General features: G+C 42.3%; 2 protein-coding genes, 1 long non-coding RNA gene and 1 pseudogene across 5 annotated transcripts in view; 1 reads left to right on the plus strand and 3 right to left on the minus strand.

The window, feature by feature from the left end:
- Positions 1–5,394, minus strand: part of LOC117199145 (uncharacterized) — an 87,317-nt gene extending 81,923 nt beyond the window's left edge. The window contains exons 1-2 of the long non-coding RNA XR_007474344.1: positions 5,314–5,394; positions 3,293–3,362 (exon numbers count right to left, since the gene is read on the minus strand). This is a non-coding gene — a long non-coding RNA (uncharacterized LOC117199145). The remainder of the gene's footprint in view (positions 1–3,292; positions 3,363–5,313) is intronic.
- LOC117199139 (zinc finger protein 677-like) overlaps positions 1–16,507 on the minus strand; it is a 545,188-nt gene that overhangs the window by 509,648 nt on the left and 19,033 nt on the right. The gene's annotated exons all lie outside the window — the stretch shown is intronic.
- Positions 1–16,507, plus strand: part of LOC101279864 (zinc finger protein 160-like) — a 325,017-nt gene that overhangs the window by 132,497 nt on the left and 176,013 nt on the right. The window lies entirely within an intron of this gene.
- LOC117199225 (outer mitochondrial transmembrane helix translocase-like) lies at positions 13,548–15,429 on the minus strand (annotated as a pseudogene).

The following is a 16,507-nucleotide window of genomic DNA, read 5'->3' on the forward strand; positions in this document are numbered from 1 at the left end:
GAGAGATATTTCCAATGATGCACATGCCCCAGTGAGACCCCAACATCTTCCAAGGCAACACTCCAGATTCTCTTTGCATCTTTCCAAATGCATATGAAACTTTCTTCACTTGCAACACCAAATACTCAAAGATACCAACGTTAACGCAAAAAATGATCTGAGATTTTCCCTATATTACTACTGGTGGCATGATGATGCTTGTCCTCCTAAAAGAGCCAACAAAAGTCAGTGTGTGGAGTGGATGCTGGGGGGCACCCTCTAGATCCAGCCCCTTAAGACCAAGGCACCCATCCTCCTGCACCCAGAGCTCCCTGTGGGCTCTGCTCAGGCCATAGTTCTAACAGTGGAGGATAACATTTCTCAGTCAAATTCCACTTTCTTCACTGCTGCTCACGTGTGATCATGAGTTATCAAACCAAACCCATGCAGGCAAATGTCAGCCTCAACACTGACGTCCCAGGAACCTGAGCTAAGACACTAGGGCACCTCAAACCATTCCATGCAGGTTCTCCAACAAACCCACTGCCAGGTTCTCCAGCCTGAACTGAGACATTCCTTTCCAACAGATCCACACAGCCCTTGATCCCGTAACTACCCTTGGGACAGGTGCACACACCATTCACTGGGCTCATCTTGATGCCCCCGCTTGCTGCCATATCCCTCTTGCGGTCCCTACAGGCTCCCCTCCGCTTTCCCCATTTTTCTACCTCTTCTCCATGCATGACTGACTAAAGGAGACTAAAAGGCACAGGGACTTCTCGGCAAAGGGATCCAAACAGGAATGTACACAAGCTGCCACCCAAAGGATATTGGGCATTCAGTATGAAAATCAAGAAACTGGCCCTTTGGGCTTCCCTGGTGGCACAGTGGCTGGGAGTCCGCCTGCCAATGCAGGGGACACAGGTTCGAGCCCTGGTCCAGGAAGATCCCACGTGCCGTGGAGCAACTGGGCCCGTGAGCCACAACTACTGAGCCTGCGTGCCACAACTACCGAAGCCCGCGTGCCTAGAGCCCGTGATCTGCAACAGGAGAGGCCACCGCAATGAGAAGCCCACGCACCACAATGAAGGGTAGCCCCTGCTTACTGCAATTAGAGAAAGCCCGTGTGCAGCAACAGAGACCCAGTGCAGCCTAAAATAAATAAATTTATTAAAAAAAAAACAGACGGCTTCCCTGGTGGCGCAGTGGTTGAGAGTCCGCCTGCCGATGCAGGGGACACGGGTTCATGCCCCGGTCTGGGAAGATCCCACATGCCGCAGAGCGGCTGGGCCCGAGAGCCATGGCCGCTGAGCCTGCGCGTCCGGAGCCTGTGCTCCTTAACGGGAGAGGTCACAACAGTGAGAGACCCGCGTACCGCAAAAAAGGAAAAAAAAAAAAAGAAAGAAACTGGTCCTCTTGGGAAAGTCTGCCACCACCTGGGGACATTATGGAGTCTGGGTACAAAGGCATTTGAGATCAGGGAGGATGTCTCCAAGAGAGGGTTCCCAGGTCTCAGTTTCCTGTTGTCCCCACTCACACCTACTTGGAAGATGTTCTAGCTCTTTAAGGGAGGCCTCCTTCATGCCCCATTAGGTTCTCCTTCTGCCCACCCTTAGCGCAGTGAAACCACTACCGCTGACTCTGTGCAGATGAACTGCTGGAAGGCAAGGCTCCTGTCCAAGGTGGCGACTGGTACCTGGATGTGCACAGCCTGGAACACTGGGGGCTGTAGCAGAGCAGTCACACAGGAGACTAAACAAGAGGACACCTCAGGACACCGCATGAGGACATCCATGGGCTTTTTAGGACTCCTGTATTTTGGAGCTCTTCTTTTCAGTAATTTAGTAGCCACATGTGGTAAAGATCAATTACAGCTGAAATGTCCAGAATGCAGGAAACATCCTCATCACCTGCCCTGTTCTCTTGGTCTCCCTTGAGGATTATCCAGCCCAACCCACAGTCCTAACATCTAAAGACACCTCCAGCATCAGGTACTGCAGCCATCCTGGGAAGGGGAGGAACACTGAGCCCTTAATAAAGGGTAACCAGGAAAGACTGAAAATAATCAATGCAGAAGGGCTTTCAGATGAGGGTGATTGACTTTAAAGGCAATAAGACCTGGTTAAAATGACAGAGCTTGTCAAGGCAGGATGGGGAGCCCTCTCTGAGCCTAGACCTGAAGGGGGACAAAGGGCCTGAGGATGGTGATTTAATAACCAAAGGTAAGAGCGGAAACTAACATCTGAGACAGATGGTGTTTGGAAACAGAGAAAAGGTGAGTATGACTGGGGCACAGTGAACCATGAGAAAAGCTCCCAGGATGAGGCTGGGGACACTGGCAGGGCCCTGAGGATGACACAGGGCTGAGCAGCCACAGGGAGGAGGCGGGATTTTCTCCTGAGGACAAATGGAAGCCAGTGGAGGTGTGTCAGGAAGCGACAAAATCTCCCTGGAGATTTATCCTTATTCATGGAAGACACCTGATGATGCTCTCCGACTCGGAGCCTATGTTCCTGCATCCATCCTACCGTTTTTCTTTTAGTTTTTCACTTTGGGAGGCCTGGGACCCACTTAATATTCTAATTACAAGCGGGCACTCCCTCCAAGAAGAACCACCACACACAGACACACGCCCAATGTGGCCAATCATCTCAGGGGTCAGTGTTGCTCACGCTCAGAGTTTCTGGTCTAGTCTCTCATCTCCATGTTACAAGTGGGCTCCCTGAGGCCCAGAGGGGAGACATTTATGACAAGGTCTGAGCTGAGTGAATAGAACCAGGTGTGAATGAATTCTGAAAAGGTCACCTGATGGGCAAGTGGGCAGAGTTTGTTTTTATCAACTGTCCCATTTAACACCAGCACCATCTTACATGTGCCTGAACAAAGGAAACTTCTCTTTCAAGGTTCGATCACACTGGTACCAAGCAGGTAATTCTTCTTTATCAGAAGATTGCAGTAAAATGTTTTAAAAACACAGAATTGCAAATATATATCCCTGGTGCAGAAAACACTGTAAGGGATCAGCTTAGAAATAAGATCTGAGCAATCCTTTTCATCGTGAGTAGAGGGACGCTGTTGGAAGAAGGTTCCAAGTCAATCCCACCCATCCTTCCTCATTTGCACAGAAGAGTCAAAAGGGACCTGAGGGAAACATCTTCGTATCACCTCATAGCTCACTATCTTCCCCGACCACAGAAAACGGAAAAAAGGGATTACACTGACTGGTTAAACTAGGTTTTGACTGTTACTATAAAAGATCATTGACATCTTTGCCAAGTACTCGTCAAAATAGTCTAAAGTTATTTCTACTTACCAAAGAAAATTTCAAATATATTAGATGAAGAGAAGAAAGCACTCAGGCGAGGAATGAATCTGAAACAAATCTGAAAAAGAAATAATGTGTGTATTATTTTTAATCTAAAAATCTGGTATCAAAGTTTTAAACTAAAAACTGAGGGTATACCACATTTGGAAAAGAATGACATGACTAGAATACTGGAGACTAAAAAAGCATATTTCATAAGTTAAAAATGATTTAGAGGAAAGAAGAAATTGAATGAACTAAGATTTATTCCAAGCTACAAAAAGAACCATATGTAAAGAAAAAATGTAAATCCATTAAAAAAAACAATGTTGCCTTAAAAAGCCACCACCACATAGTGACTGAGTCAGTCATTTCTTGCCCCACTTCTCCTCTCTCCTGACTTCTACCCCATTTCAGGAAAAGGTACGGCGGTGACAACTGAGTGAATCAAGTCACTGCCTGCTGGCTCAACAGGGTTTGCAAATGGAAGTTATCTTCTGATACAAATAATAACAAAAGGCACAAGCCTTACTGACAGGAGTTTTGCAATTCTCATCCTCATCTGTATAATTTAAAGAAATTTTAAATGTATTAGATTCTAAAGACACGAATCAATATCATCACAACTTAATCATCTATATCCAATCAACTCACCATCCACCTGGATCCAGTTTACCCTCTCTACTTTTACTAGGTGTTTCCATCTCATTCTGTTCACCTGTCTCCCTATTTCATCTTGGTCTGTGTGTCTCTTTTTATTCCCCTCTACACTCCTGCTGTTTCTCCCCTCTTATTTCTTCCCTCACACCTGTCCTGCCCCACTCTGCAACTTATTCCCCTTCGAGATGCTCTTTCTCTCCAACCTTTCTGATTCTGTCAAAAATCTGCAGGTATTTCTGCCTCTTGTTTGCCTCATCTCTGCCCTCCGGGTTACACTCCTTCTCTCCCTGTTACTCTCCCTTCCTCCCCACTCTCTGGAACCCCAGGTGGCTGTGCTTCCTTCCTGCTCTTCTTTCTTCCTCTGCTCTTGTCACCCTTTGGCTTCTTTCTCTGCCAGCACCATGATGCACTGAAGTCCATGGTTCCACGTTTTATCCTCTCCACGTCTGACGTACCTCACCACCGTTCGCCTCCCCCTCCTCCAGGGCAGCTCTCCCTTGTTTTCCAATCCCTGGAGATCTGGCTTTTTCATTTACTTCTCTATTTTATTCACCTGCTACTTTCAAGGCTTAATCTCTTTCATTTTACTACCTCTTTGCAAGTCCCTCAGCCACCCTCTACGTTCCCATCGGTTCTCCCTCATGCTTTTCTCCTTCGCAGTTTTAATCTTTCTCTCTCAGTCGCTCAGTCTCTGCTTCTCCTGATGCCCCTCACCCATTTAAGGGGCTGGAGACTGAATGAGATGCCCGCGGACCGGAAGAGCACATTTTTCAATAGAGCTGAATACGACACGGAACAACACTAGGTGTCACAAGGCTGGACCAGGTCACCTCCCCCAACGCGGGGTGAGGGGAAGGGCTGACCAGGAAGGGGAGGCCGGGGGAGCAGAAGGACCGGCCTTAGGAGGAGGCGAGGACAGAGGCGCTGGGAGGGAGGGAGGGAGGGAGGGAGGGAGGGAGGGAGGGAGGGGGGTCTCAGGAGAGGGGCGGTGCTCTGCAGAACCCCAGGATCGCGGGAAGGACGCGGCCTGTCCGGGAGCGCGGCGGCCGGCGCTGCCCTCCAGGGGCCGAGAGGGCGAGGCTGCGGGGCGCGAATCCACCTTGCGGAAGAGGACTTTACAAGGGGAGGGCGGAGGTACTAAAGAGTTTTAAACAGGAAAATGTCGCCAAAGACGGTGTCTACGTGGACCGAAGGCTGAAAAAGCCAAGGGAACGGACCAGCCTCAGAAAAATTTAAAACCCAAACGAAAAGATACCCGACCTGCAACTGCCACGTCTGGATTTACTCTGGGACGGGTGCGGCGGAGGGTGACGGTGGTCGGCGTGGGGTGGGGGGGGGGCTGCACAAATTTACACTGGAAAGAAACTTACGCTCCGCTCTGCGACCTTGGCTCAGCACTCTCCGCTCTCCGCGTCCTGAGGAAAGGGCGCCTGGCGTTCGAGGGAGGGCTTCCGGGGCGGGGCCTAGGCGGAACGCCAGCGGCGAGGGGCGGGGCGAGGAGAGCGCCCAGGTCTGCGCACTGAGCGCAGGAGGGAGGTGCAGGGAGCAGGGCGGGGTTGGTGCGCCTGTTACCTTGACTACATTCCTTTAAGTTACTGGCTGTAACAGTTTTCACGTGTGGGCCAGTTATGTTGGAAGCCAAGATATTTCCTCTTAAGACTAAAAGGGTTTAATAAAAACCTATTTCTCACAGCAAGTTGTTCTGACGTCCTGCTAGGGAGGCTGAAGCAATTCACTGATCTGGGAACTTGGGTCTCTAGGAGTGGAGAGGGAGAGGTTGACGTGGGCCATTAGTTGGATCCAGGAACACTTCCTAAATTGGAATTAATTTAAGCAGCTTTAAGAAATAAGAATGGGACTACTCTCTGTATTACAAATAACAAATACAAAACTCCCCCTGGGTAGAAATGGGCTATTTCATACTGACACCCTACAAAACTGCTTTTTTTTTTTCTATTCCCCATTCACGCAGAAGGGCAAACTCAACATAGTGCTGAGTTCCACAAACTCAGGGACAGTACCTGGAGGTCTGAGATGGAAGACTAAGACATGTGATCATTTAGGTCACTAAAAATTGCCTTAAAAACAGCAATACATTTTTTTTAATTGTTATAAACTGCATTCTTTCTTTTATCCAATGTGTTTTAATTATTTGCCTTTCTAAAACCAATTCTGTAAACAGTGACATAGAGTTGTATAAGCAACACTTTATACAGTGACAAACATCACAGTATAAGTTTAAGCTGTAGAGCATAAGTAACTGACTGACATATACTGTGAAATGATTATCACAATAAGTATAGTTAGCATCCAGAATTTCATATAGATAACATAAAAAGAGAAAGCAAACTAGAAGAAAAAATTTTTTTTCTTTTGATGAGAACTGCATTATTGTTTAAAAACCTTACTCTATTCCACACTTGGGAGAATTACTTTTAAGTATCTTTCCCCAAAACTTTTAATTAAATTCTACTTAAATACATAATAACACAATGTAATTTCAAATTGATTATATGTTCATTATGAACATAATTAGAATTTTTCACTTTTTATTTCCAAATATATTTTAGTTTTTTATTTTCTATTTCTTAAAGTTTTGTCAAGGGTGGGTAACAAAGCCTGAAAAATAACAGTCTTCAGAAGACACTGGGATTTATTTCCATTTAAAGAATAATTAAGTTGCAATATTTCTAACAGCATTTAGTAGGGAGGTATACTCTCTTTAATTTGAACCCCAAAGAAAGTAAAACTAGATTACCAAATATACAGTAACTTCATTTGGACCCCCAATATTTTTAAGGCAGTATCTGTTAGATAACATCTACTATAAACTATGCTTTATCACATCCCTACATGTGAAACATTTCAACCAGAGAGACATGGGAATCCATTGAAATAGGATGATGTTTACATAGGGAAATTAGCATACTTAAAGTATTTTCAGGTAAAATGAGCAGACTGTCCTGGTGTATAACTCACAGTAAGTTTCATTATCATGCATCATCTCATATAGATAAAATGAAGAGAAATCAAAATAGGAGAAAAAACTTTTCTTTGATGAGAACTGCATTATTCATATTTTAAAGTTTTTTTTTTTTTAATGTGGACCATTTTTAAAGTCTTTATTCAATTTGTTACAATACTGCTTCGTTTTATGTTTTGGTTTTTTGGCCCCAAGGCATGTGGGATCATAGCTCTCCATCGAACCTGCAAGCCCCTTCACCGGAAGGCAAAATCTTAACCACTGGACCGCCAGGGAAGTCCCCATTATTCTTTAAAATACTTACTCTATGCCACACCTGTGATGAATTACCTTGTGAACATATATGGTGACTAAAAAATTCCTTTTAAAAAAAAAGCAAAATAAAAAGATCTTAGAAGAACAAAATATGCTTAAGCTAGCAGAAGGTAGGAAAAAGGATCAGAGACAAATGAAATGTAGAATAAAACCAGAGAAAATGACAACAGTACAACATCGTTATTTGAAAAGGATAACTGACAAATCCTTATCCAGATTAACAACAAAGGGAAGACTCAAATGACTGAATCAGAAATCAAAGAGGGGACATTATAGCAGATTACAACTGATTCTTCAGAAATTTTTTTTTAAATTTAGAAGAAAATATTTAGACAATTCTATGCCTAAATATCAGATAACCTAGAAGATATGGATAAATCCATACAGAACACAACCTACCAAGACAGAATTATAAAGAAATTAAAAATCTGAACAAGCCTATAACTTTTAAGGAGATTGAACCAGTATTCAAAAACCATTCAGCAAAGGAAAGCAAGATAGCTTCACTGCGAAATTCAACCCAACATTTATAAACAATTAAGACCAACCTTCCAAGGACTTCCCTTAGTGGTGCAATGGTTAAGAATCTGCCTGCCAATGGAGACATGGTTTGATCCCTGGTCCAGGAAGATCCCACATGCCGCGGAGCAACTAAGCCCGTGCGCCACAGCTATTGAGCCTGTGCTCCAGAGCACCCGAGCCACAACTACAAAGCCCACGTGCCACAACTACTGAAGTCCATGCACCTAGAGCCCATGCTCCGCAACAAGAGAAGCCACTGCAATGAGAAGCCCACGCACCGCAAGGAAGAGTAGCCCCTGCTCACCACAACTAGACAAAGTCCGTGAGCAGCAACGAAGACCCAATGCAGCCAAAAATAATAATAGCCAAAAATAAATAAATAAATATTTTTAAAAAATCAACACATTTAAAAGACCATCATGACTAACAGGAATATATTCTTTTTTTTCTGTGTTTTTACAAAATTTATTTGGTTGAAGTATACTTGATTTACAATATTCTGCTAATTTCTGTTGTATAGCAAAGTGAATCACTTATACATACAACACATATATTCTTTTCATATTCTTTTCAATTATGGTTATTAAGGATATTGAATATTGTTCCCTGTGCTATATAATAAACCAATGGAACAGAACAGAATGCCGCAAAATAATCCTTTCCAGTATGTAAAGTGTTTTGACAAGGGTACCAAGACTACACAAAGAGGAAAGGACAGTCTCACTAACAAATGGTGCTGGCAAACTAGATATCTACCAGCAAAAGAAGGAAGCTGGAACCTTACCTGCATCAAATGCAGAAATTCGGTGTGCCAAATGATACCATCAACAGAGTGAAAAGATAACCTCTGAGGGATGGAGGTGACGAAAGTCATTTAAAGAACACCCACGTGTCAGAGATTTAGGTTGATTTCACAGGTGAAGACCAATGATGGAATAAAATACCTTCTAGCCCTGAGGTCTCTTTCTGAACTTTGCATTCCACTCCCAACCACTGAGATTTTGAAGTCAGTGACTCACTCATTTAGCTTCAATGCATTATAAGAAGTCTGAACATATTTCCTCTAGTACGTTTTTCCAGAATTTACCAGGCATTCTTGCAAATGAATACATAACTTCCAAGTGCAGATTCTTTACTCCTTACAGAGGGTGACAGAGGGGGTTGTTGAAACTTATGATCTTACAGCCTATTGGTCAGAAGCACAGGTGATAACGTACATTTGTGCTGCCACCTGAAGTGTGCTGAAAGGGATGGCAGTCCTGTGAGATCTGTAGGATCTCATGCGATCTCAGTACAGGCGGTGTCAGAATTGAGCTGAATTGTAGGATACACAGCTGATGTCCCAGGAATTGCTTGTTGTGCAGAAAACTCCTCACACATCAGTGACCAAAAGTGTCAGAAGTGTTCTATGTGAGGGTGTTGTGGTGTGAGACATAGGAGACACAGAGGAAAGAAACACACAGTAGGAAGAAATGGATTTTTCCCTCCACAGGAGGAAGAAAATCAAGTTTTTCCTTTGTAAGAACACCCAACATAATGAGATAACTTTTCAAGATCTTCCAAGTACTTTACCAAGACAAACCATATTTTTGGCCATCAAACAAGTCTTGATAAATTATAAGAATTCAAGTTATACAAAATATTTCTATGACCACAATGGGAAAACCAGAAATCAATAAACAAAAAATATCTGGAAAAAGTATAATGGAAAATAATGACCACAAATATATGGAAAATAAAGACCTACTAATGAACAAGGTTGGAACAAGGAAGAAATTACAAAGGCAATTAGCATGTATTCTCAACTGAATGAAAATGAGAACAGAACATATGAAATTTACAACTGACCAGTACTTCAGGAGAAATTAAAAACTTGAAAATGGATAGCAATTTATTAAAACATCTGAAAACCTAAGGGCTCTTTCTTTTTTCTTTGTTTGTTTGCTAGGGTTTTGGTTATTTTGGTTATTAATGTGAACTTCCTGCTTGGCATGGGACTTACATCCATAACTCAGTTCATCCAGTTCTGAGGCTTACATAGGCGGGGGAAGGCAGGACCAGGTTAAAGGGCAAGGCTTGAGGTTATTTACAAACATTTGATTATGATACACCACTTCGAAATGTTATAACTGAGAACACATAGGCCATTGAGGGCAGTTGGACTACAAAAAGTAATATATATCTAGATAAAATAAAAATGAATGGCTATTCTAATGGGAAGAGAAAACAGAAATTGGAAGTAATAAGGGTAATTATTTAGGAAAAGAATTCTTGACATCAAGATGTCAAAGGTGAAACAATTCCTGGAGATAATACATTCTTACCTGTAACCTTGACTCTGGGAGGTGAAGGTGGGGATGAAAAAACAAAAGGTCATTGAAAGTGTACCAGTCAGCTTTCTAAAAGTTTTGCTGTGGTGACAAATATTCCTGAATTCTTACTGGATTATAACAACAAATATGTATTGCTTCCTCATATGACCTCTATCATTATTATCACCTCTTGCTTATTTCTATAATTCAATTGTCATGAAGGGTAAAATTTCAGTCTACCCAAGAACATTCTTGCAGTAGAGAGGAAACAAGGCTATACAGAACAAAGACTTTGAAAGCGTCCATGTAAACATGCCATTCTTTTTTTTTTAATATCTTAATTGGAGTAAAATTGCTTTACAATGGTATGTTAGTTTCTGCTGTATAACAAAGTGAATCAGCTATACATATACATATATCCCCATGTCCCCTCCCTCTTGCATCTCCCTCCCACCCTCTCTATCCCACCCCTCTAGGTGAACACAAAGCACCGAGCTGATCTCCCTGTGCTATGTGGCTGCTTCCCACTAGCTGTCTATTTTACATTTGTTAGTGTATATATGTCATTGCCACTCTCTCACTTCATCCCAGCTTACCCTTTCCCCTCCCCGTGTCCTCAAGTCCATTCTCTACATCTGCATCTTTATTCCTGTCCTGTCCTTAGGTTCTTCAGAACATTTTTTTTTTTTAGATTCCATATTTATGTGTTAGCATACAGTATTTGTTTTTCTCTTTCAGACTTACTTCACTCTGTATGATAGTCTCTAGGTCCATCCACCTCACTACAAATAACTCAGTTTCGCTTCATTTTATTGCTAAGTAATATTCCACTGTATATATGTGCCACATCTTCTTTATCTATTCATCTGTCGATGGACACTTACATTGCTTCCATGTCCTGGCTATTGTAAATAGAACTGCAACGAACATTGTGGTACATGACTCTTTTTGAATTATGGTTTTCTCAGGGTATATGCCCAGTAGTGGGATTGGTGGATCACATGGTAGTTTTATTTTTAGTTTTTTAAGGAACCTCCATACTGTTCTCCATAGTGGCTGTTATCAATGTTACATTCCTACCAACAGTGCGAGAGGGTTCCCTTGTCTCCACACCCTCTCCAGCATTTATTGTTTGTAGATTTTTTGATGATGGCCATTCTGACTGGTGTGAAGTGATACCTCATTGTAGTTTTGATTTGCATTTCTCTAATGATTAGTGATTTGAGCATCCTTTCATGTGTTTGCTGGCAATCTGCATATCTTCTTTGAAGAAATGTCTGTTTAGGTCTTCTCCATTTTGGGATTGGGTTGTTTGTTTTTTTGATATTGAGCTGCATGAGCTGCTTGTATATTTTGGAGATTAATCCTTTGTCAGTTGTTTGTTTGTAAATATTTTCTCCCATTCTGAGGTTGTCTTCTCATCCTGTTTATGGTTTCCTTTGCTGTGCAAAGCTTTTAAGTTTCATTAGGTCCCATTTGTTTATTTTTGTTTTTATTTCCATTTCTCTAGGAGGTGGGTCAAAAAGGATATTGCTGTGATTTATGTCATAGAGTGTTCTGCCTATGTTTTCCTCTAAGAGTTTTATAGTGTCTGGCCTTACATTTAGGTCTTTATTCCATTTTTAGTTTATTTTTGTGTATGGTGTTCTAATTTCATTCTTTTACATGTAGCTGTCCAGTTTTCCCAGCACCACTTAAAAACATGTCATTCTATTCACACCAAATGGGCCAAGGAACTCAAATGACCAAGCTTGCATAAAATGGGGAGGGAAGAGCAATCCTCTCAAAGGGATGGAAGGGTTGCCTATGTCAATTGGCCAAGCTTGATATCAAAGAGCAGACATGCATGACCTCACAGGAGGGTGATAAATGATTGGAAATAATATTGTAATATGTGATTAGTACAGCTTCATCAGAAAGAAGTCCCTAGCCACAGCAATTGGACAAGAAAAATAAAAGGAATCCAAATTGGGAAGAAGTAAAACCGTCACTGTTGGCAGATGACATAATACTATACATAGAAAATCCTAAAGATGCCACCAGAAAACTACTAGAGCTCACCAATGAAGAGGGTAAAGTTGCAGGGTACAAAATTAATATACAGAAATCTGTTGCATTTGAATACAGTAAAACCAAAATATCAGAAAGTGAAATTAAGGTAACAATCCCATTTACCATCGCATTAAAAAGAATAAAATACCTAAGAATAAACCTACCTAAGGAGGCAAAAGACCTGTACTCAGAGAATTATAAGATATTGATGAAAGAATCAAAGATGACACAAACAGATAGAAAGATATACTGAATCCTTCTCCTAGAGTAATGGAAACAGAAGCAAAAATAAACAAATGGGACCTAATGAAACTTAAAAGCTTTTGCAAAGCAAAGGAAACCATAAACAAAATGAAAGAACAACCTACAGAATGGGAGAAAATATTTGCAAATGAGACAACCAACAACGGGTCAATTTCCAAAATATACAACGGCTTATATAGCTCAATATCAAAAAACCAAACAACCCAATAAAAAAATGGGCAGAAGACCTGAATAAACATCTCTCCAAAGAAGACATACACATGGCCAAAAGGCAGATGAAAAGATGCTCAACATCACTAATTATTAGAGAAATGCAAATAAAAACTACGAGGTACCACCTCACACCAGTCAGAATAGCTATCATTAAAAAGTCTACAAACAATAAATGCTGGAGAGGGTGTGGAGAAACAGGAACCCTTGTACACTGTTGGTGGGAATGTAAATTGGTGCACCCACTTCGGAGAACAGCATTGAGATTCCTTAAAAAACTAAAAATAGAGTTACCGTATGACCCAGCAATCCCACTCCTGTGCATATATCCAGAAAAATGAAAACTCTACTTCAAAAAGACATATATACTCCAATGTGCATCACGACACTACTTACAATAGCCAAGACACAAAAGCAACCTAAATGTCCATCAACAGATGAGTGGATAAAGAAGATGTGGTACACACATGTATACAATGTGATATTACTCAGCCATAAAAGACAATGAGAGAATGCCATTTGCAGCAACATGGATGGACCTAGAGATTTTCATACTAAGTGAAGTAAGTCATATGGAGAAAGACAAATATCATATATCACTTATATGTGGAGTCTGAAATAATGATACAAGTGAACTTAATTATAAAACAGAAACAGACTTAGAGACAGTAGAAACAAACTTATGGTTACCAAAGGGGAAACGAGGGGAGGGATAAATTAGGAATGTGAGATTAACATATACACACTCTATATATAAAATAGATAATCGACAAGGAACTACTGTGTAGCACAGGGAACAATATTCAATATCTCGTAATAAACTATAATGGCAAAGAATCAGAAAAAAATATACATATAAGTGAATCATTTGTGGTACATCTGAAACATAGTAAATCAACTATACTTCAATAAAAAAATAAATAAAAGAAAGTTATCTTTACTTTGTTCACACACAAAATACATTCACCTCAGTTCCAACTGAAATGAAAACAAAAAAATGTCTATACGAATACAACTTCCATCACCAGTGAGGATCTCATAATGGTCTCATGAGATCCCTCTTGCTTGGAAAACAGCTTGTTCATTCATAATATCAGGTCTTGATTGTAATATTACATCAAGGGAAGTTGAAAACCAAATGCCATACTACTATCTTTTGTTACTGAAAGGATATCCACGGGAGATCACACTACTCCCAGGAAACATTTGCAAAACTCTGGACGCACCTTTTAGTGTCACAACTGGGGTAGTGCTTCTGGTGTCTAGTGTGTACAGTTCAGTGATGCTGGTAAACGTCCTACAATGCAGGGAACAGCTTCACACAACAAAGATTTATCTCACTCACAGTGTCAATAGAATCAAAAAGTTATACCATGTAAACATGAACTGAAAGGAAAGAGGGGTGTCTTCTTAATAGCAGATAAAATAAAGTTCAAAGAAAATAAAATTACCAAGGGTAATAGCAAATGACATAATGAAAAAAGGGCCAATCTACCATGAAGACCACACAATCCTAAGTGTATATGCACAAAAGAACAGCAGCAAAATTTGTGAAGCAACAACTGATAGAACTGAAAGGATCAATACACGAATCCACAATTACACCTTGAGACTTTGATACATCTCTCTCAGTAATTGACAGAACAAGGACAAAAAAATCACCTTACATGGATGAACTCCAAACCACCATCAAATCATGGGATAGAATCAAGAATTTTAGGACAACATTAAAAAACAGCAGATTACACATTATTTTCAAAAATATGTCAGGATACATAAATCACAGCAATATCTTTTTGGATGCATCGCCGGTAGCCAACTCCCACATTGAGGTTTGTTTAGAACAGGCTGGTTGACATGAAATCTCACAGGCATTTTTCCAATTATATCTGAGTCAAAATCCTGAGGATGATTCGTAGCTCCCATCACTATGACCTGGCACCTGTGATCACTACCCAATCCATCCCAAAGACTCATCAACTGAGCTTTCATCATGGCTGTAGCTTCATGGTCAGAACTTGAACATTTTCATAGAAAGGAGTCAATTTCATCTATAAAGATGATGGAAGACTGTGGCTTCATGGCAGGGAGAAAACAGCAGCAGGTAGTTTCTGAGATTCTCCATACCACTTACCGGTCAGTGTTGAAGGCTGAAGGTTAAGAAAACAACCTGCTTTTTTGGCTGTAGCCTTGGTAATCAATGTTCTACCACAGCATGGAGGCACATAGAGAAAAAACACCTTTTGGAGGCTGCAGAAGTTTGGAATTTTCAAACAAATGTTTCTTTTTTTTTTTTTTTTGGCGGTACATGGGCCTCTCACTGTTGTGGCCTCTCCCGTTGCGGAGCACAGGCTCCAGACGCGCAGGCTCAGCGGCCATGGCTCACGGGCCCAGCCGCTCCGCGGCATGTGGGATCTTCCCGGACCGGGGCACGAACCTGTATCCCCTGCATCGGCAGGCGTACTCTCAACACTGCGCCACCAGGGAAGCCCCAAATGTTTCTTTTTGATAGGTAAGATGACTGTATCTTTCAGGTCCATAATGACATAATTTAAACCTCCTGTATCACTCCAAGTAACATACGTGTTCAGACGGTCTAGTTGATGAGCAGCAATACCCATTTCATATTCTGAAAGCTTCACATTTTTCACGCCAACTGGCTTAATTTTTCTGTTTCAGAGCTTTTGCTTTCTGATTGGATGAATTGCATCCATCATCCATTCGATTGTAAAGTATGTTATTGCATCAAATATCATCAAACAGAACATTAAACCAACATCATTCCGACTCAGGGGACGAGAAGAGGCTTCAGCATGCTCCATCTTGATTGTTAACAGTCGCATAAAGAACAGGAAATTGTTAACACCACCATTCTCTGCGAAAGGGTGCCCAGGCTGGAAGAACCACCTCCATTTTGGCACTAGGTCGTACCAGTGCCTGTGCAACAATCAGATCTGGCTCATTCTGGCCACCTTCACCTAGGACCCTGGTCCTGAGGTCACCCAAGACAACCCCGTGCCCCTGCAGCAAGCCAGTTACCTAAACTTTCCCTGGGAATGGCCTAACTCATAGGGGCAGCACTAACAGAGACCTAAGGGCCTAGGCCAGGTGGACGGCAAGGTGAGGACTGGGACGCCCTTGGAGTTTAATCCAATGGATACCAAGGGCTGCGGGAAGCTGGGGGGTGGCACTAAGGTGGGGTGTGAGAGGAAAGGGAGGTGACCTTTCCAGCTTGGCTTCCCAGATCCGATCTGGCCCGCAAAGGACCTCAGCTGGACCCTTCACCCCTCCCACAAAGCCCTGTGGGAACCCGCGACTCACTCCCTCACAGATACCTCACTTTTTAAAAAAAAAAAAAAATTTATTTTTGGCTGCGTTGGGTTTTCATTGCAGTGCACGGACTTCTCATTGCTGTGGCTTCTCTTGTTGCAGAGCACAGGCTCTAGGTGCGCGGGCTTCAGTAGTTGTGGCGGGCGGGCTCCGTAGTTGTGGCTCACGGGCTCTAGATCACAGGCTCAGTAGTTGTGGTGCACGGGCTTAGCTGCTCCACGGCATGTGGGATCTTCCCAGACCAGGGCTTGAACACGTGTCCCTCGCATTGGCAGGTGGATTCTTAACCACTGGGCCACCAGGGAAGCCCAATACCTCACTCTTCAAAGGCCAACATACAGAGACAAAAGGCAAAAGCAGTAATAGGATAGAAGCATGGGCCAGACCTATCTGCTGGTCTTACATGGTCTACTGGGGAGGCGTCTGTGGCTCACACTGGGGACGTAAACACTGGTGGCAGACATCTCGGGAAGCATTCATCTGCATGAGCTCTCCAGGAGGCTGACATGTCAGCACCAAGACCCAGCACCATCCAACAGCCTGTAGGTTCCTGTGCTGGGACTGCTCAGGCTAAAC

Source organism: Orcinus orca, chromosome 20, assembly GCF_937001465.1.
Source record: "Orcinus orca chromosome 20, mOrcOrc1.1, whole genome shotgun sequence".
Taxonomy (NCBI): Eukaryota; Metazoa; Chordata; class Mammalia; order Artiodactyla; family Delphinidae; genus Orcinus; species Orcinus orca.